The 23,027-nt window shown below is 40.7% G+C and overlaps 1 protein-coding gene across 6 annotated transcripts in view; it reads right to left on the bottom strand.

Moving 5' to 3' along the window:
• EVA1A (eva-1 homolog A, regulator of programmed cell death) overlaps positions 1-23,027 on the bottom strand; it is an 88,151-nt gene that overhangs the window by 29,546 nt on the left and 35,578 nt on the right. Inside the window, exon 3 of one of the 6 annotated variants that reach the window (XM_069583241.1) lies at positions 9,340-9,423. The exons of the other annotated variants lie outside the window; for them this stretch is intronic. The gene's annotated coding sequence lies outside the window, so the exon portion shown is untranslated. The remainder of the gene's footprint in view (positions 1-9,339; positions 9,424-23,027) is intronic. 6 annotated transcript variants of the gene reach the window in all.

Below are 23,027 nucleotides of genomic sequence, written 5' to 3' on the forward strand. Positions count from 1 at the left end.
CAAAACCTAAAACTTCTATACATCAAAGGATACATTCAACAGAGTGAAAGACAATCCATGGAATGGGAGAAAATATTTGCAAATCATATATCTGATGAGGGGTTAATATCTAGATTATATACAGAACTCCTACAACTCAATTACAACAACAAAAACCAATCTGATTTAAAAATGGGCTTAGAGCTTGAATACCCCTTTTTATTCATGACCAATAAGCACATGAAAAGATGCTCAATATTACTAAGGAAATGCAAATCAAAACACAGTGGATACCTCCCCACATCCATGAGGATGTGAAAGTGAAGTCACTCAGTCGTGTCCGACTCTTTTGTGACCCTGTGGACTATAGCCCACCAGGCTCCTCCATCCATGGGATTCTCCATTCAGTTCAGTTCAGTCGCTCAGTCGTGTCCGACTCTTTGTGATCCCATGAATCGCAGCAGCCAGGCCTCCCTGTCCATCACCATCTCCCGGAGTTCACTCAGACTCATGTCCACCGAGTCCGTGATAGCCATCCTAATGGAGAATCCTGTGGCTGGATAGCATCACGGGATTCTCCATTAGGATGGCTATTATTAAAAAAAAAAAAAAAAACAGAAAGGATCAAGTATTTGAGGCAATTTGAGAGGAACACTTGTACTCTTGGTGGGAAGGTAAAGTTGTAGAGGCACTATGGAAAATAGTACGGCAGTTTCTAAAAAAAAAGAATTAATAATATGATACAGCAATTCATCTCTGGGTCTACAACCAAAAGAACTGAAAACAGGGACTCAGATATTTGTTTATGAATTATGAAGCACCAGTACAGCAGCCTAAAGATAAACCCTTAGGGCAGAAAGTGAAGAGGAGCTGAAGAGCCTCTTGATGAAAGTGAAGGAGGAGAGTGAAAAAGTTGGCTTAAAGCTCAACATTCAGAGAACGAAGATCATGGCATCCAGTCCCATCACTTCATGGGAAATAGATGGGGAAACAGTGGAAACAGTGTCAGACTTTATTTTTGGGGGCTCCAAAATCACTGCAGATGGTGACTGCAGCCATGAAATTAAGACACTCTTTGGAAGAAAAGTTATGACCAACCTAGACAGCATATTCAAAAGCAGAGACATTACTTTGCCAACAAAGTTCCATCTAGTCAAGGCTATGGTTTTTCCAGTGGTCATGTATGGATGTGAGAGTTGGACTGTGAAGAAAGCTGAGCGCCGAAGAATTGATGCTTTTGAACTGTGGTGTTGGAGAAGATTCTTGAGAGTCCCTTGGACTGCAAGGAGAGCCAACCAGTCCATTCTGAAGGAGATCAGCCCTGGGATTTCTTTGGAAGGAATGACGCTAAAGCTGAAACTCCAGTCCTTTGGCCACCTCATGCGAAGAGTTGACTCATTGGAAAAGACTCTGATGCTGGGAGGGATTGGGGGCAGGAGGAGAAGGGGACGACAGAGGATGAGATGGCTGGATGGCATCACGGACTCAATGGACGTGAATCTGAGTGAACTCCGGGAGTTGGTGATGGACAGGGAGGCCTGGCGTGCTGCAATTCATGAGGTGGCAAAGAGTCGGACACGACTGAGCGACTGAACTGAACTGAAAGATAAATCAATCAAAATGTCTATCCTCAGACAAATGGGTAAGCAAAATGTGGTATATGCATACAAAGGAATATCACTCACTCACAGTCTTCAAAAGGAATGAAACTGACACATGCAACAACATGGATGAATCTTGAGAACACTGTGTTAAACGAAATAATCCAGTCACAAAAGAACAAGTATGGTATGATTCCACTTATATGAACTATCTAGAGTAGTCGAATTCATGGAGACAGAAGGAAGAATGGTGACGGTTAGGGGTGGGAGAAGGCAGGAATGGGAAATTAGTGTTTAATGGGTACAGAGTACAAACATTCAATTTTGCAAGACGAAAAGTGTTCTGGACATGGATAGTGATCATGGTTGCACAACAAAGTAAATGTACTTGATGCCAATGAGTTGTGCATTTAAAAATGACTGACATAGGAAGTTTTCACGATTTTTAAAATAATAAGAATATAAGCTATTGATGAGGTATACGATACATTTTAAAGGTTAAATTTTAAAGATTCTTAAGGGAATTCTGTAATCAAATATTGATTTTCAGTTAACAGGAATGGTAATAGAAATATAGTGATATTAAAATTGAAGTAAAAATACTACATGATATAACTTATATGTGGAATCTAAAAAAATACAACAAACTAGTGAGTATAATAAAAAAGAAGCAGGCTCACAGATATAGAGAACTAGTGTTTACCAGTGAGGAGAGGGAAGGGGGGAGGAGCAATATAGAGTAGGGGATTCAGAAGTACAAAGTATTATGTATAAAATAAGCTGCAAAGATACACTATACAACATAGAGAATATAGCCAATATTTTATAATTACTAAAAATGCAGTATAATGTTTAAAAATTGTGAATCACTATATTGTACACTTGTAATTTATAGAATATTATACATAAACTACACTTTGATGTAAAAAGTTGAAATCAATACAATTCCAATCTGGCTTAACTTTATGTAAAAGCTTTTATTATCTCACTTATAAAAAATTTAATGTAAATAACTGTATTCTATCACATTTATAGATTAAGAGGAAAAATATATGTCACTGATTGTAAAAATGTGTTTGTGTAAAAATTAATAAAAATTCATGATTCTTTTTAAAAAAGAATAGTCTAATGAAGCAAAGCTTCAAATGCTCCAGACTCTTTTCTTCTCTATCAAAGTATCCAAATATGTTTCTAACATTGCACTTATGCTATTGTAATTGGAATTATTGGTTTACTGAAGAGGCATCTTACAAATCCTTATTATCCTGGTACCTAGCATGGTACCTGATGAAAGGTTCTCAATAAAATTCTAGCCGGTTGAAAAACAAAAAGAGCAATTAGGTATGAGCTTTGTATGCATAAGGGCTTCCCAGTGGCTCAAACAGTAAACAATCTACCTGCAATGCAGAAGACAGGTTTGATACTGGGTCAGGAAGATCCCCTGGAGGGTTAGCCATTCCAGTATTCTTGCCTGGAAAATTCCATGGACAGAAGAGTATGGCAGGCTACACTCCATGGGGTCGCAAAGTATTGGAAACAACTGAGTGACTAATGACATTCTGCATGCATGAGTAAGTCTCAGAGAGTATTTCTGAGTAGATTTTATTTATTTATTTGTTTTGGTGTATCACTAAAACTTTTATTTTATTTTTATTTTTTAATATAAATATATTTACTTTAATTGGAGGCTAATTACTTTACAATATTGTATTGGTTTTGCCATACATCAACATGAATCCGCCACTGAGTAGATTTTAGAGTGAGCCACTTTGAAGACTAAAAGGACACCAGGGCTGACTGGTTCTGAGTCGGGTGGCAAGCAGGGTACTTCCTCAGGACTATGAGAGGACCACATACAAGATGGAAGTTTGAGACAAGAGGTCTGACAGGGACAAGAGAAAAGTCTTGCCATCTTCCAATGTAGTAGAGCCTGTAAGGAGGTACATGAACATGGATACCTCCTCCTCCAAGAGACAGGCCCTTTTTTTATGCATTTCATACCCCAGTCTGCCCCAAGAACAAAATTCAGAAAATAATTGCTGGTCCTCAGACACTGATGAATGATTTGTTCCAATGGGCTTATTTGGTTTTCAGTAATAGGGATATGGTCAGAAAGTCTTAACATACCCAGAGAACTATGTTAAATATGGTGCAACCTTTTCAGTCTTAACCCAAAGTATTGGAAACCTTAGCAACCATAAAAAGTATGTAATGGGGGTGTCAGGGAAAAGGAAGGGGCACACTTTCCTAGAAACCTCTTTTGTGCAAAATCAATGGCCAGCTGTTTTTACATTCCTTTCTATTTGTGCCTGATTGTCCCATCCCTTTAAAGGGAAGAGATTTATTAACCAAGTTAGGGGCTTCTCTGTTTCTTGAGGGGCAAGGTAATCACCCTCATCACCAAGTGGTTCTAACAGAAAGTAGAAAGTAACAGATAAAAGCTGAAACTAAAATAGAAGCCTTAGTAGACGCCATAACGTGGAATATCAAGGTTCTAGGATTGGCTGAAGATATCCAGCCAATGATTATTAAGTAAAAACGGTTTAAGGGTGTCTAAATGTAAGGTACAAATTCCTTAAGCATAGGGAAGATCCTTGAAAGTATTTGTAAATAGACTACCAAAATGGGAGATCACTACACTGATCCTGGACTTCCCTAGTGGCTCAGATGGTAAACAGTTGCCTGCAATGCAAGAGACACAGGTTCAATCCCTGACTGGGGAAGATCCCCTGGAGAAGGAAATGGCAACCCATTCCAGTATTCTTCCCTGGAGAATTCCATGAACAGAGGAACCTGGTGGGCTACAGTCCATGGGGTCACAAAGAGTCAGACATGACTGAGTGACTAACACTTCCACTTTCACACTAACCATAGCTAACATTTGGAGGAATTTTAGGTGAAAGCCTTCTCCCTTAAGCTAAATGGTAAAACAAAAACATTCCAGCACAGGCAAATGGGTATGTCAGTCCTTCCGTATCACTGGGGTAGCCAGCCAAACTTTGAAAAAAAAAAAAAAAAAGAGAGAGAGAGAAATAAAAACAAACCATCTTTGTTTTACAAATTTAGTCTTTACGGGACCAGAAGTGTGGCTCCAAAAGTAATCCGAAGCCCACCAATCCTTTTTACCACTCCCAAAACCTTATTTTTCTCAAAAGGCTTGTAAGTATTAAACAGAGGGGAAACAAAGTCATCCTAGGAGAAATCTGCCTCTATCTTCAAAATGTAAATGTTCATATCTGGTATTCAGGGGAACACCTTATCTCTGCCATCTTTAAAAACAAGGGTAAAGAAATTGAGAACTACACTTTTCAAGGATAAGTTAAATTCCTAAGTGTCATTTCCGTAAATATTGGCCCTCTAACCAAGTGAGCCTGATTTGTTTCATCTGCTAGAAGTTCCAAAGAATTGCAAGGAGAGAGAAGAAAGCCTTTCTCAGTGATCAGTGCAAAGAAATAGAGGGAAACAATATAAATGGGAGAGACTGGAGATCTCTTCAAGAAAACTAGAGATACCAAGGGAACATTTCATGCAAAGATGGGCAAAATAAAGGACAGAAATAGTATGGAGGAGAAGCCTCTTGAGAGTCCCTTGGACTGCAAGGAGATCCAACAAGTCCATTCTAAAGGAGATCAGTCCTGGGTGTTCTTTGGAAGGAATGAGAAGGAATGATGCTAAAGCTGAAACTCCAGTACTTTGGCCACCTCATGCAAAGAGTTGACTCATTGGAAAAGACTCTGATGCTGGGAGGGATTGGGGGCAGGAGGAAAAGGGGACGACAGAGGATGAGACGGCTGGATGGCATCACCGACTCGATGGTCATGAGTTTGAGTGAACTCTAGGAGTTGGTGATGGACAGGGAGGCCTGGTGTGCTGCAATTCATGGGGTCACAAAGAGTCGGACACAACTGAGCGACTGAACTGAACTGAACTGAACAGAAGCAGAAGATATTAAGAAGAGGTGGCAAAAATACAAGAAGAACTATACAAAAAAGATCTTCACGACCCAGATAATCACGATGGTGTGATCACTCACCTAGAGCCAGACATCCTGGAATGTGAAGTCAAGTGGGCCTTAGGAAGCATCACTACAAACAAAGTTAGTGCAGGTGATAGAATTCCAGTTGAGCTATTTCAAACACTAAAAGATGATGCTGTGAAAGTGCTGCACTCAATATGCCAGCAAATTTGGACAACTCAGCAGTGACCACAGGACTGGGAAAGATCAGTTTTCATTCTAATCCCTAGGAAAGGTAATGCCAAAGACTGTTCAAACTACCACACAATTGCACTCATCTCACACGCTAGCAACGTAATGCTCAAAATTCTCCAATCCAGGCTTCAACAGTACATCAACTATGAACTTCCAGAAATTCAAGCTGGATTTAGAAAATGCAGAGGAGCCAGAGATCAAGTTGCCAACATCCTCTGGATCACCAAAAAAGTGAGAGAGTTCCAGAAAAACATCTACTTCTGCTTTCTTGACTATGCCAAAGGCTTTGACTGTATAGATCACCACAAACTGTGGAAAATTCTTCAAGAGATGGGAATACCAAACAACCTGGCCTGCCTCTTGTGAAATCTGTATGCAGGTCAGGAAGCAAGTTAGAACCAGACATGGAACAACAGACTGATTCCAAATTGGGAAAGCAGTATGTCACCCTGCTTATTTAACTTCTATGCAGAGTACATCATGAGAAATGCTGGGCTGGATGAAGCACAAGCTGGAATCAAGATTGCCAGGAGGAATATCAATAACCTCAGATATGCAGATAACACCACTCATGGCAGAAAGTGAAGAAGAACTAAAGAGCCTCTTGATGAAAGTGAAAGAGGAGAGTGAAAAAGTTGGCTTAAAACTCAACATTCAGAAAACTAAGATCATGGCATCTGGTCCCATCACTTCATGGGAAATAGACGGGGAAACAGTGAAAACAGTGACAGATTTTATTTTGGGGGGCTCCAAAATCACTGTAGGTGGTGATTGCAGCCATGAAATTAAAAGACGCTTGCTCCACAGTTCAAAAGCATCAATTCTTTGGCACTCAGCTTTCTTTATAAACCAATTAGCACATCCATACATGACTACTGGAAAAACCATAGCCTAAAAAAGTAATCTCTCTGCTTTTTAATATGTTGTCTAACTTTTCTTCCAAGGAGTAAGCGTCTTTTAATTTCATGGCTGCAGTCACCATCTGCAGTGATTTTGGAGCCCCCCCCAAAATAAAGTCAGCCACTGTTTCCACTGTTTCCCCATCTATTTCCCATGAAGTGATGGAACCAGATCCATGATCTTAGTTTTCTGAATGTTGATCTTTTAGGAACTATTTCAAATTATAAGAGATAATGCATGACCAACCTAGACAGCATGTTAAAAAGCAGAGATATTACTTTGCTAACAAAGGTCTGTATAGTCAAAGCTATGGATTTTCCAGTAGTCATGTATGGAAGTGAGAGTTGGACTATAAAGAAAACTGAGCACCATAAAACTGATGCTTTTGAACTGTGGTGTTAGAGAAGACTCTTGAGAGTCCCTTGGACTACAAGGAGATCCAACCAGTCAATTTAAATAAGTCCTGAATATTCATTGGAAGGACTGATGCTGAAGCTGAAACTCCAATACTTTGACCACCTGATGCGAAGAACTGACTCATTGGAAAAGTCCCTGATGCTGGGAAAGATTGAAGGTGGTAGGAGAAGGGGATGACAGAGGATGAGATGGTTGGATGGCATCACCAACTCAATGGGCATGAATTTGAGTAAACTCCCAGTGTTGGTGATGGATAGGGAGGCCTGGCGTGCTGCAGTCCATGGGTTTGCAAAGAGTAGGACACGACTGAGCTATTGAACTGAACTGAGGTTTATCATAGCTGTTCTTCCAAAGAGCAAGCATCTTTTAATTTCATGGCTGCAATCACCATCTGCAGTGATTCTGGAGCCCAAGAATATAAAATCTCTCACTGTTTTCATTGTTTCTCCATCTATTTGCCATGAAATGATAGGACCAGATATCATGATCTTAGTTTTTGAATGTTGAGTTTTAAGCCAGCTTCTTCACTCTCCTGTTTCACCTTCATCAAGAGACTCTCTAGTTCCTCTTCATCTTCACTTTCTGCCATAAGTGTGGTGCCATCTGCATATCTGATTATTAATATTTCTGCCAGCAATCTTGATTTTAGCTTGTGCTTCAAGCAGCCTGGCATTTTGCATGATATACTCTGTATATAAGTCAAATAAGCAGGGTGACAATATACAGCCTTGATGTACTCCTTTCCCTATTTGGAACCAGTCTGTTGTTCCATGTCTGGTTCCAACTGTTGCTTCTTGACCTGCATACAGAGTTCTCAGGAGGCAGGTAAGACGTCTGGTATTCCCATCTCTTTCAGAATTTTCCACAGTTTGTTGTGATCCACATAGCCAAAGGCTTTAGTGTAGTCAATGAAGCAGAAGTACATGCTTTTCTGGAATTCTCTAGCTTTATCTATGATACAATGGATGTTGGCAACTTGATCTCCAGTTCCTCTGCCTTTTCTAAATCCAGCTTGAATATCAGAAGTTCTCGGTTCACATACTGCTTAAGCCTGGCTTGGAGAATTTTCAGCATTACTTTGCTGGTGTGTGAGATGAGTGCAATTGTGCAGTAGTTTGAACATTCTTTGGCACTGCCTTCTTTGGGACTGGAATGAAAACTGACCTTTTCCAGTGACTACTGCTGAGTTTTCCAAATTTGCTGGCATATTGAGTGCAGCACATTAACAGCATCATCATTTAGGATTAGAAATAGCTAAGCTTGAATTCTATCACCTTCACTAGTTTTGTTTGTAGTGAGCTTCCTAAAGCCCACATAATTTCACACTCAAGGATGTCTGGCACTAGCTGATTGATCACATCATCATGATTAGCTGGGTCATGAAGATCTTTTTTGTACAGTTCTTCTGTGTGTTCTAGCCACCTCCTCTTAATATCTTCTACTTCTGTTAGGTCCACACAGTTTCTGTCCATTAGTGTGCCCATCTTGCATGAACCATTCCCTTGGTATCTCTAATTTTCTTGAAAAGATCTCTAGTCTTTCCCATTCTATTGTTTTCATCTATTTCTTTGAATTGTTCACTTAGGAATGCTCTTTTATCTCTCCTAGCTATTCTCTGGAACCCTGCATTCTGATGGGTATATCTTTCCTTTTTCCCTTTGCCTTTCACTTCTTTTCTCAGCTATGAGCCATGTTGTGCAGGGCCACCCAAGACAGTTGGGTCATAATGGAGAGTTCTGACAAAACATGCTAATTGTTAGAGAAATGCAAATCAAGACTACAATGAGACATCAGCTCATACCATGATCAGAATGTCCATCATCAAAAAATCTAAAAACAATCAATCCTGGAGAGAGTGTGGAGAAAAGGTAAACTTTCCACACCATTGGTGGGAATGTAAATTGGTACAGGCACTATGAAGAAGAATAATGAACAACAGAGTTACCATATGATCCAGCAATCCCACCCTTAAGCATATATCTAGAGTAAATCATAATTTGAAAAGATATATGCACCCAAATGTTTATTGCAGTATTATTTATAACAGCCAGGACATGGAAGCAACCTAAAAGTCATGCAACAGAGGAATGGATAAAGAAGATGGAGGACACATATACAATGGAATATTCAGTTCAGTTCAGTCGCTCAGTTGTGTCCAACTCTTTGTGACCCCATGAATCACAGCATGCCAGGCCTCCCCGTCCATCACCAACTCCCGAAGTTCACTCATACTTGCGTCCATAGAGTCAGTGATGCCATTCAGCCATCTCATCCTCTGTCATCCCCTTCTTCTCCTGCCCACAATGGAATATTACTCTGCCATAAAAAAGAACAAAATAGTGCCACTTGCAGCAACATGGATGGACTAGAGATTGTCATACTGATTAAGTCAAAGAAAGACAGATATATCATATGATATCACTTATATGTAGCATATTAAAGAAGATGGTACAAATGAAATTATTTATAAAACAGAGATAGAGTCACAGAGGTAGAAAACACACTTAAGGTTACCAGGTGGGAAAGGGGTAGGAGAGATAAATTGGGAGACTGGGATCGACGTATGCACACTATTACATATAAAATAAATAACTTACAAGGACCTATGGTATAGTACAGGGAACTTTATTCAATATTCTGTAATGGCCTATATGGGAAAAGAATCTAAAAAAGAGTGGATATATGCATAAATGATTTACTTTGAAACTAACACAACATTGTAAACCAACTGTATGCCAATAAAAATTTAAACTTAAATAAATAAAGATAGCTATTATCAAAAAAGAAATCCATGCTAAAACACATTATTTTTTTTTTAATTTTTATGTATTATTTCTGGCTACACTGGGTCTTCATTGCTGCATGCAGGCTTGCTTTAGTTGTGGTGAGTGGAGGCTACTCTCTCCCTGACTCACCACAACTAGGGAAGTGTGCAGGCTTCTCACTGTGTGGCTTCTCTTGTTGCAGAGCATGGGCCCTAGAGCACACAGACTTCAGGACATCCAGCACATGGGCTTAGTTGCCCTGGGCATCTTCCTGGACCAGGGATCGAACCCATGTCCCCTGCACTGGCAGGCAGATGGAAGTCCCCAGAACACATTTTAATTAAGTTTCTGAAAACTAAAACAAAGAAAGAAGTCTTGAAAGCAAATTAAGCTATAGCTATCTGATGAAGCACAATATGGAATCGAGATTGCCTGGAGAAATATCAATAACCTCAGATACGCAGATGACACCACCCTTATGGCAGAAAGAGAAGAAGAACTAAAGAGCTTCTTGATGAAAGTGAAAGAGAGTGAAAAAGTTGGCTTAAAACTCAGCTTTCAGAAAACTAAGATCATGGCATCCAGTCCCATCACTTCATGGCAAATAGACGGGGAAACAATGGAAACAGTGAGAGACTTTATTTTCGGGGGCTCCAAAATCACTGCACATGGTGACTGCAGCCACGAAATTAAAAGACGTTTCTTCCTTGGAAGAAAAGCTATGACCAGCCTAGCAGCATATTAAGAAGCAGAGATGTTACTTTGACAACAAAGGTCTGTCTAGTCAAGAGTTTGGTTTTTCCAGTAGTCATGTATGGATGTGAGAGCTGGACTATAAAGAAAGCTGAGTGCCGAAGAATTGATGCTTTTGAACTGTGGTGTTGGAGAAGACTCTTGAGAGTCCCTTGGACTACAAGAATATCCAGCCAGTCCATCCTAAAGGAAATCAGTCCTGAACATTCATTGGAAGGACTGATGTTGAAGCTGAAACTCCAATACTTTGGCCACTTCATGCTAAGAGTTGACTCATTGGAAAAGACTCTGATGCTGGAAAAGATTGAAGGCAGGAGGAGAAGCGGATAACAGAGGATGAGATGGTTGGGTGGCATCACCGACTCAATGGACATGACTTTGAGTAAGCTCCGGGAGTTGGTGATGGACGGGGCAGCCTGGTGTGCTGCAGTCCATGGGGTCACAAAGACTTGGACACGACTGAGCAACTGAACTGAGCTAATGGTCTACATAGAGCATACCAAGGAATCTAAAAACACAAAACAAAAAAGTCAACAACAACCACAACAAACCCTTAAAACTAATAAGTGAGTTCAGCAATATCACAGGGAAGATAAACAGATAAAACATCCAAAATTCAAGTTTATTTCTAAATGCTAGTAATGAGCATGTGGACAATGAAATTAAAAACACAATACCAGTTACAACTGCTCAAAAAATTAAATGCCTAGATATAAATGTAACATAACATGTATAGTACTCTAAAGCTGAAAACTACACAATGCTGCCTAGAGAATCAAAGATCTAAAAAATGAAAGGAAATCATGGTTGTGGACTGAAAGATTCAATATAGTAAAAAGACTAATTCTCCCCAAAGTGATACACAAGTATTTTGTTGTTGTTGTTGTTGTAGTTGTTGTTGTACAGTCGCCCTGTCAGTTCAGTTCAGTCGCTCAGTTGTGTCCGACTCTTTGTGACCCCATGGACTGCAGCACGCCAGGCCTCTCTGTCCTTCACCATCTCCTGAACTTCGCCCAAGTTCATGTTCATTGCATCAGTCATGCTGTCCAGCCCTCTCATTCTCTGACACCCTCTTCTCTTTCTGCCCTCAATCTTTCCCAGCATCAGGGGCTTGTCCAATGAGTCGTCTCTCAAAGAGCTTTCCACAGTTTGTCATGATCCATGCAGTCAAAGATGTTTTCCTGAAATTCCCTTGCTTTCTCTATAAGCCAGTGAATATTGGCAATTTGATCTCTAGTTCCTCTTCCTTCTCTAAACCCACCTTGGACATCTGGAATTTCTTGGTTCGCATAATGCTGAAACCTAGCATGCAAGACTTTAAGCATGACCTTACTAGCATGGGAGATGAGTGCAACTGTCCAATGGTTAGCACATTCTTTGGTACTACCCTCCTTGGAACTGGGATGAGGATCGACCTTTTCCAGTCCTGTGGCCACTGCTGGGTCTTCCAGATTTGCTCACATAATGAATGTAACACCTTGATGGCATCATCCTTTAGGGATTTAAATAGTTCTGCTGGAATTTCATCACATCCACTAGCTTTATTAACAGTAGTGCTTCTTAAGGCCCACTTGACTTTGCACTCCAGAATGTCTGGCTCTGAGTGACTAACCACACCATCGTAGTAATCTAGTTCATTAAGATCTTTTCGATACAGTTCTTCTGTGTATACAGTCCCCTTCAAGGATCACTGCCTTGTCATGGCAAAGGGGCTTGTGTAACTCAATGAAGCTATGAGCCATGCCATGGAGGGCCACCCAAGACAGACAGGTCATAGCAGAGAGTTCTGACAAAATGTGATCCACTGAAGGAGGGAATGGCAAACCACCCCAGTATACTTGCTGTGAGAGCTGTATAAAAGGCCAAAGAGATATAAATATAATGAATTCTTATTAAAACCCCAGCCAAAAAACAAACAAGAAAACCAGCAAGACTTTTGGTAGATATAAATAAGATTTTGCTGAAATTTATATAAAAATGCAATGGAACTAGAATGGTTAAAACAAGCTTGAAAAAGAATTAAGTGGGAGGAATAAGTCTACCTATATCAAAACTTACTAGTATACAGCTACATTAATCAAGACTGTGTGTTACTTCTGAAAGACAGAAACACAGAGCAATGGAGCGGAATAAATAACCCAGAAATAGACCCACATAAATATGCCCAACTGATTTTTGACAAAGGTGCTTTGCAGTTCAATGGAGGAAAGAGCTTTTACAACAAATGGTGCTGGAGAAACTGGACAGCCAAAGGCAAAAAAGTGAACCTTGACCCAAGCCTCATATATTACATAAAAGTTTACTCAGAGTGAATCACAGACCAAATACAAACCATAAAACTACAAAACTTTTGGAAAAAAATAGAAAATCTTCAGGATCTAGCATTAGGTAAAGAATTCTCAGACTTGACACCAAAATCACGATGCAGAATAGGGAAAATTGATAATCTGGATTTCATCAAAATTGAAAACATTCTCTCTGTTAAGAGGATGAAGAGACAACTAGACAGTGGGGAAAAGTGTGCAAGTCATATATCTGTCAAAGGGACTACTATCTAGAATATATAAAGAGCCTTCAAAACTCAACAATAAAAAATAGCGATCCATTTAGAACAGGAATAAAGTCATGAAGAGACATTTCACCGAAGAAGATACTGAAATAGCAAATAAGCACATGAAAAGATATGCAACATCATTAGTCACTAGGAAGATGAAATTAAAGCAATGAGATACCACTACATATCTATCAAAACAGCAAAACTAAAAAATAGAGACAACACCAATTGCTGACAAAGATATGGAGAAATTAGATCAGTGATACATTGCTAGTGAGGATGTAAAATTAGACAGCCACTCTAGAAAACAGTTCCATAGTTCCTCAAAAAACTATCACATAACCCAGCAATTGCACTATTCCTGGGTATTTATTCCAAATAAGGGAAGACTCACATTCACACAAAAACCCACACAGATAGTTAAAGCAGTTTTATTTGTAATATCCAAAAACTGAAAACAACCCAAATTTTCTTCAAGGGGTAAATGTTCTGTGGAATACTTATGCCATGGAATACTACCTAGCAAGAAAAAAGGAACAGACTTTTAATAAATGCAACAACCTGGATACATCTCTAAAAAATTATGTTGAGTTAAAAACTCAATCCAAGATTTCAGGACTTCCCTAGTGGTCCAGTGGTTAAGAATCCACTTGCCAATGCAGGGGACACAAGTTCAGTCCCTGGTCTAGAGAGATTCCACATGCTGTGGGGCAACTAAGCCTGTGCACCACAACTACTGAGCCCATGGGCTGCAACTACTGAAGCACATGCACCCTAGAGCCTGTGTTTCTCAACAGGAAGCCAACGCAATGAGAAGCCTGCACACCACATCAAAGAATAGCCCTCACTTGCCACAACTAGAAAAAACTTGCACACAGCAACGAAGACCCACAGCAGCCAAAAATAAATAAATAAATAACTTTAAAAAGTGAATCTAACATGAGCTCCCAAACATGAACCCCCCTCCCACCTCCCACCCCACATTATCTTTCCGGATCATCCCCGTGCACCAGCCTCAAGCATCCTGCATCCTGCATCAAACATAGACTGGCGATTCATTTCTTACATGATAGTATACATGTTTCAATGCCATTCTCCCAAATCATCCCACCCTCTCCCTCTCCCACAGAGTCCAAAAGTCCGCTCTACACATCTGTGTCTCTATTGCTGTCTCACATACAGGGTCATCATTACCATCTTTCTAAATTCCATATATATGTGTTAGTATACTGTATTGGTGTTTTTCTTTCTGGCTTACTTCACTCTGTATAATCGGCTCCAGTTTCATCCATCTCATTAGAACTGATTCAAATGTATTCTTTTTTAATGGCTGAGTAATACTCCATTGTGTATATGTACCACAGCTTTCTTATCCATTCATCTGTTGATGGACATCCAGGTTGTTTCCATGTCCTGGCTATTATAAACAGTGCTGCGATGAACATTGGGGTACATGTGTCTCTTTCTATTCTGGTTTACTCAGTGTGTATGCCCAGCAGTGGGATTGCTGTGTCATAAGGCAGTTCTATTTGGGAGCTCATGTACACCCGTGGCAGATTCATGTCAATGTATGCCAAAACCAATACAGTATTGTAAAGTAAAATAAAGCAAAAACAAAAATTAAAATAAAGTGAATCTAAAAAAAGGTGTTCAAAAAGGTTGCATATTGCATGACTTTATGTAATAGTCTTTTTTTTAATGCCAAAACTATAAAAATGGTGAGTAAATAAGTGGTTTTAGGGATTAAGGAGGGGTTAGGGTCAGAAGGGAAGTGAGTATGGCAATAAAAGGGCCACAGAAGGATTCTTGGGAAATTCAAAATTCTTTTTCATAAGGAACAGTTGAAGAGATATAGAACATTTCATCTGGGGAAATCTTGGAGAAGGAGGTTATGAGAGTTTTCTTTTTCCAGAAGATGAAGGGATTTATACAGAAAAAAATTAGATTCCATTTGTGTGGTAGCAGTAAGCAGAACACAGATGTACGTAGGGGAAAGGGCACAAGCTTCAGGACTGATCAAGCATGAGTTTAAACCAGAGTTCTATTTCCTATATTTAAGACTGAGCAAATCAGTTAACCTCTGATCCTCTGTTTCCTCATCCTTAAAATAAGGCTAATGATTCCAGCTTCAATCCATCAATCCCCTTCTAACCAGAGAAACTGCCTCAAGTATTTACAACAAAAGAAATTTATTTCAGAGAACTGGTTGCATTTGATAAAGATATAAACACAGGTTGAAGGTGACAGAGAAGCTGAGATTTGAAGACTGCTATAATAGATGACAAAGTCAAGAATTTAAAAATCTTTTCAGATTGGTTTGAACTTTAAAAAGAGGAAAATAGCTGAAGTAAGACTGTACAAGATGGGCCAGAGATAAACCAGAGATTAGCAACAATAAGCAGGAGCCAATTGAAGGGACACACGGAGAAGGCTGTGTTTTCCAGGAGCCAGGGTCACCAGGAAGAATCTGGAACCATGGAGCACTGATATAGTGGAAGATGGAACCATGGAGATGCAGCCACTACTGGAGGAGATACCCGAGGAAAGAGAGAGGAAGGAAATGCTCCAGCTTCCTCCTTTCCTCACCCTCCAACCATTCGTTCACTGGTGACTCTACTGACCAAACCCAGCAGGAAATCAGAGCACCCTTAAGGCTGAGAAAGGCAGCCTCCAGTTTAGTCCATCCTATGCATGGCAGAGTATGGATCAGAAAACCAGAAGACCCAGGTTGACACATTTATACTCACATGATGTTTTTGAGGATGCAGAGCCTGGTGCATAGTAGATACTCTATAAATGGTAATCCTAACTTTTATACACCAATGCTATACAATGGGCATTTAGAATTGCATTTTCTCCATCACTTTATATCTGAGTATATAGAAACACAAGCTAGGATATTTGGCTCATGCTACATGGATTCTGCCAAGAATGCCTTTTTTTTTTTTCCCCAAACGAGCTACATATCTAAGAAATGTGGCAGGGGCAGGGGGGGAAGGTGGGAGGGTTGGAGGGGGAGGTGGGGGTGGGGAAGTCCTGTCCTAAAGTTGCATTGTACAAAGCAAATGTTGGGTTTCCACTGTTTCTGGTTTCAGCCTATTCAGAGGAAGAGTTTCAGTGAAATGTTAATTTCAGACAAAGCCACACGAGGGTAAAACTGCATAGTAACTCAAGCAGCATGTGCAAAGTTTATTTAGTGTTGGCCAGGAATGGTTTTAATTATGTGAAGTCTTCACTATGAGAAAAAAGAGATTGAAGATGTTTGACTAAGTCAATTGCAAAGGCTCTGGATACTCCCGGATTCCTCCCCAGTTTCAGTTTATTTCTGAAGTCCCCAAACCATAAACATAAAGGAAGTACCCATGGAATTGCATGATGACACTGTCTGAACCAAGGGGCAACCAGCAGCAAAAACAACCAATATGGGAAATATCAAGCACCAGCAATCCAAATACCTCCGGTATGGCATGAAGGTCAGGTGTCCAGTAATGTGGAAGGTCAACCAGAGTACAACAGAGGGAAGAGTGAGGATCTAAAGGAATGTTCAAAACTTGGGAGGCAGGATGCAAGATGTTTTCATAAGGGCCCAGATAGGTACAAGATTCAGAGCGTGCCATGCACATGTTGGACACCTCACATTTCCTGGAAGTCACTGGTGAGCTGTGGTACTGGGCTTGAAGTAGCACCTGGAAGTGGGAAGAGAACCAGGGCCCATCCCTAAGGATGATACAAGCACTGAAGATTTGATCTTGTAGATAGAAGAGTGGAGTCATCTCTAGTGCCAGAGCTAAGTCACTTTCAGTCTTGTCCGACTCTTTGTGGCCCCAAGGATTGTAGGCCACCAGACTCCTCTGTCCATGGGATTCTCCAGGCAAGATACTAGAGGGTTGCCATGCCCTCCTCCAGGGGATCTTCCTGACCCAGGGGTCGAACCTGCGTCTCATGTCTCCTGCATTGGTAGGTGGGTTCTTTACCACTAGTGCCACCTGGGAAACCTGAATCAACTCTAAGGGCCCTAAAAATGGTCAGAATCCAGGAAGCTATCTTTAAAGACTAGCTTTCAGCCTCTGGATTCTGTCCATATGTATTAGGACCCTAGCACTAGTCTGGGAGCAGGGGTTTCTGTCCCAGGAGGGCATACAGGAGTGAGAACACAAGAAAAGGGACAAGAATTTGAGACGGAAATAAACAAAAACCAGTCCTGTGAAGTAGACCATGTGGGTTAGAGGTGGTCTAACCTGCAAGGTTCTTAGGATCAGCCCTAGGCTGGCCTGGTAGGTTTGTGCCAAGTCCCTTCAGTTGTGTCTGACTCTTTGACTGATGCCCAAATATATGTGCCCAGAAGGTCAGGGGATCCTCTTAAATATTTACTGCCCCAAGTAAGACAGGCCTGGGCATATAAGTTGGGGTTGATTCTAGCTTGGAGAGCCGGGCAGGGAGCAAGACCACCTTAACCTGAAAGGGGAGTCTAAAGGACTGAGGATGGATGAGGCGTGATGAGAGTCTCCACTTGGATTTCTCAGAGATCTCCCAGCCCTGTGTGTCCTAAGTTCATTCTCCCACTAAACTATTTTCTATTTTCTCCACAGTTTTCACAATATCCTGACCCTCCCAATCACTCATACTCACACTTGGAAGTCATCTTGGGCCCTTCCTATCCCTTGCCCTGAAAATTCTACCTCATATCCCCTCTTTGGTCTCCATTGCCACTCACCTAACTTAGGAGTTCCCTTTTCTTCTCCTACCCCAAGATCATATACTGGTGTCGGACTGCGCATTCAGAAACAATGTTCTAATAATGCCACTCCTCTGTTCTAAAATCGCCACCTACAGAGTAAAATTCAAGTGTGAGCCTGTAAATCAAGGCCCTTCATAGGTTCTTCCCAACCTAGCTTTCCAACACAGCCAAAGTCCCAGCAAATGGAATCATGTTCTTCTTCATATACTTCCCACTCAGTTCTACCTCTGGGCTTTGCTCTGCTGAATGCTCTTCTCTATATTCGTGCACTTCTGAGTCCTATCCACCCTTCAAGATCCATGTCACATCATCTCCTGTAAGAACGTTCTTTGATTCTCCTCATCATACAGAATGGGTCCCTCTCTTGTAGCCCTGTAGCCCTCTGTGACAATATTTTGCATGTGGTGAAAGTATGTGTTTCCTGTATTTTTGCATTAGGTTATATAAGTTCTTTGAAATTAGGGGCCTTATACCAGATTCTCCTTCATGAAGGAAATGTAGGGAAACCCAAGAACATTGAATTTGGTCAGCTTGTAAGACATGTAAAGAGGTTTGGAGGAATAATAACGTAAAGGAATTCTGGAGTCATACTGTGATCCTGGAGTGATAATTAAAAGCATTTGACCCAGAGAGATGTTGTGGGGAGGGAGGTGGGAGGGGGGTTCATGTTTGGGAACGCATGTAAGAATTAAAGATTTTAAAATTTAAAACTAAATAAATAAATAAATAAATTTAAAAAAAAGGAAAAAAAATCTGAATTCTGACATTCACTAGCTCTGTACCTTTGGATAAGCTACATAACCTCCCTGTGCTTACGTTTCTTTCATCCATAAAATAAAGGAATAAAGACAGTAAAAAAAAAAAAAAGCATTTGAGAGTCATCAGCTGAAGTATGAAAACAGATGAGGTAACCCTGACGAAGAATACCAAAGGTAAAGGAAAGAGCTCATGGCTGAAACCTAGTGAAAACTAGCCTGCCGAGTGTCAGATGGAGAAAGGAGAAACTTCACGGAGATGGCAGAAGTCGTCAAACAGGATCACAACATTTGTACCACACTGGGCATGAAAAGAATTTCAGTCCTGATGGCCAGCCAGCCAACATGTGCTTGAATAATTCTGACTAAATCCTGTATGATTCTCTCTCTACGGTTGCTGAAAAGGCAGAACATGATGACAGACTCGTGGATCTTTAATCCAGGCCATTAAAAAAGGCAATCCACTTGCCATTTTATTCTTAACCTGTATTCCTCAAGCAAAGGCTTCACCTGCCACCAGCAGGGCTTCCCAAGTCCTGTATAGCTGGGGCATCTGTGAATGTAGAGAACTCACAAAAATAATGCCCCGCCAAGGAACACGTAAATGGGAGCAAGAAACGTTACTGGCCATGATTCTTTTCCATTTTGGCTTCCCAAGTCCCAAGCTGACTTCTAAGTCCATGACAATTATTAAAACCAGAGCATAAGCACAGGGACACTGAGGAAGTCAAAAAGAAAGCGAAAGTTGCTGTCATGTCCAACTCTTTGCAACCCCACTGACTATACAGTCCATGGAATTCTCCAGGCCAGAATACTGGAGTGGGTAGCCTTCCCCTTCTCCAGGGGATCTTCCAAACCCAGGGATTGAGCCTAGCTCTCCCACATTGCAGGCAGATTCTTTACCAGCTGAGCCACAAGGGAAGCCCAAAGAAGACAAGAAGTCAGAAGAGTGGATCCAAAACAAGGTAGAGTCTGGAAACCCATCGTAGTCCCCCAGGGAGCTGGAGAAAAGAGAAATTCTAGGTAGGGGTGTGCCAGCCTTCCTTGGCAAGAGCTGTGTGGATTCTTGAGAAGGTAGACAGCTTCCACCTGAGACCTTCCAGGGGGAACTAGTCCACAGATACACAGGACCTGCTCTGGGCCAATTCAATTCAATGCAATGCAGACAAACTGCTGAACACCCAGAAGGTAAACACCATGAGCTGGGCAGACATTTATCTGATGCCAACAAGTCAGCTCTTCAGCTTCCTAGAAGCCACCATTATTTTACATCATACTCCAATACACTGGAGTTCAAACTATTTGCTTTAAGGGTTCTACAAATGTTTGACTCAAATTATGTTTTTTAAAATATTTTTTAAACCATAAGCATAGATATTCAGTGTGTGATATACCAAATGTGAACAAGCACAGAATAAAGGAAAATCATGAGTATGTTTGAATATATTAAGGGTAGCTTGTGCTTAGTCATGTCCAACTCTTTGCAACCCCAAAGACTGTAGCCTGCCAGACTACTCTGTCCATGGGATTTTTTACAGGTAAGAATACTGGAGTGGGTTGCCATTTCTTCCTCCAGGGGATCTTTCTGACCCAGGGATTGAACCCATGTCTCCTGCATCTCCTGCTTGGCAGGTAGATTCTTTACCACTGAGCCATTAGGGAATGACATTTCTAATGTCATTTATTAGGAAAGCTATAGTTCTGAAAATGTCTTTAGTGATTCAGATCCATGCAAGTCTTTCCTTTGTAAAACTGAACAAGTAAGCCCACCACCACCACTTTGGCTCAAGTATGCCATGGCGTGGTTAAATTCCAGACAAGACTCTGGGATATCCATTGAGCACATGCTCACATAAAGAGGTAACAGTAAACTATATAGTAATAAGTGACCACATTACCTGTTGCACTGCGGAATTATTGGTATCTTTAATGTTTGTTTTATTCTTATAGCGCTTGGAAGGCTTCTATAAATCCAAATAAGACCAACTCAGCAATGCAGGCCAAAATGTCAGTGATGAAAATGACAACTGAAGTTTGGACTCAACATGCCAAATTAAATATTTTTTGCTGTGTTTAAGGCTTTGTGCTGTGCTGTGCTTAGTCACTCAGTTGTGTCCGATTCTTTACAACTCCATGGACTGCAGTCCACCAGGCTCCTCTGTCCATGGAATTCTCCAGGCAAGAATACTGGAGTGGGTTGCCATGCCCTCCTCCAGGGGATCTTTGCAACCCATGGATGGAACCCAGGTCTTCTGCATTGTAGGTGGATTCTTTACCACCTGAGCCACAGGGAAGCCCATTAAGGGCTTTAAGTGATTACTAAATAGAAACAGGCACTGAAGTCACACAACTCTTAATTAACATATCATTATGGCACAATATGCTTTGAAGAAGTATTTTCTGTGAAAGGAAGATAAAAATTGGTTGAAGAACCTGTTTATCTATTACTTTCAATTAAATCCCTTATAATTAAAGAATGCAAACAGTTGTTGCTGCTGTTGCTGCTGTTAAGTCGCTTCAGTCGTGTCTGACTCTGTGTGACCCCATAGATGGCAGCCCACCAGGCTCCCCTGTCCCTGGGATTCTCCAGGCAAGAACATTGGAGTGGGTTGCCATTTCCTTCTCCAATGCATAAAAGTGAAAAGTGAAAGTGAAGTCCGATCAGTTGTGTCCGACTCTTAGCGACCCCAAGGACTGCAGCCTACCAGGCTCCTCCGTCCATGGGATTTTCCAGGCAAGAGTACTGGAGTGGGGTGCCATTGCCTTCTCTGCAAACAGTTGTTACATAGTATTAATTAGTCAACATTAAAACCACATTTTCCTATATTCTTCTTTCAAGTTTCTGGATCATTTTAATCAAAATAACCTGAATCTGCAAGGTATCCTGTTTAAAAGTGCTATCACTTTGAATGTCTGGCTGCCATAACTTCCTTAAGGCTGCACAGCCAATACAAAACACGGAGAAGTATTAATAGTGAGGAGACTCCAAGGCTGCCCTGTCATCGCAAAATTTCAATTTATATTTTTATATTCATCATAACCAGTCTCATTGTTTTCAAATATACCACACAATTTTTGTTTCTTCTCTTTAACTCATTGATATTCCATTTAAGATTTCATTTGAAGAGTATTAATGCTAAAAAAAATTTAAACATCACTGTGTTATTCAATACATAGGAGAAACCCAATATATTAAACAGGAAGAAGTTAAAGAAGCAGGCCTTTTTATTAGAAAGGTAGAAACTGGATAAGAGTCAATGTGCTTTAAACATAGCCCCACCTATAAACATGGGACTCGAAAAAATACTTGCTGAAATAATCAATGTAGCAGAAATGGTATGTCCCTTCCTTCTGAAATTGCAAGAGAGGGAAACTTTAGAAATGGAGAAACAAAGACGCCTATGGAAGAGGTTTTGCTTTTCCTATGAGAGCCATCTTTCTGTGGGCAAGCAAGTTGAACATTGTTCGTAGCTTTGTTCACTATGAACAAAGCTAGTGGAGGTGATGGAATTAATTCCAGCTGAGCTTTTTCAAATCTTAAAAGATGATGCTGTGAAAGTTCTGCACTCAATACGCCAGCAAATTTGGAAAACTCAGCAGTGGTCACAGGACTGGAAAAGGTCAGTTTTCATTCCAATTCCAAAGAATGCTCAAACTACTGCATAATTGCACTCATCTCACTCTCTAGTAAAGTAATGCTCAAAATTCTCCAAGCCAGGCTTCAACAGTACATGAACCACGAACTTCCAGATGTTCAAACTGGTTTTAAAAAAGGCAGAGGAAGCAGAGATCCAATTGCCAACATCCGCTGGAACATTGAGAAAGCAAGAGAGTTCCAGAAAAACATCTATTTCTGATTCGTTGACTATGCCAAAGCCTTTGACTGTGTGGATCACCAAAAACTGTGGAAAATTCTGAAAGAGATAGGAATACCAGACCACCTGACCTGCCTCTTGAGAAATCTGTATGCAGGTCAGGAAGCAACAGTTAGAACTGGACATGGAACAACAGACTGGTTCCAAATAGGGAAAAGAGTACGTCAAGGCTGTATATTGTCACCCTGCTTATTTAACTTCTATGCAGAGTATATCATGAGAAACGCTGGGCTGGATGAAGCACAAGCTGGAATCAAGACTGCCAGGAGAAATTTCAATAACCTCACATATGCAGATGACACCACCCTTATGGCAGAAAGTGAAGAAGAACTAAAGAGCCTCTTGATGAAAGTGAAAGAGGAGAGTGAAAAAGTTGGCTTAAAGCTCAACATTCAGAAAACGAAGATCACAGCATCTGGTCCCATCACTTCACAGGAAATAGATGCAGAAACAGTGGAAACAGTGTCAGACTTTATTTTT

This window comes from Ovis canadensis, chromosome 3 (genome assembly GCF_042477335.2).
Source record: "Ovis canadensis isolate MfBH-ARS-UI-01 breed Bighorn chromosome 3, ARS-UI_OviCan_v2, whole genome shotgun sequence".
Classification (NCBI taxonomy): Eukaryota; Metazoa; Chordata; class Mammalia; order Artiodactyla; family Bovidae; genus Ovis; species Ovis canadensis.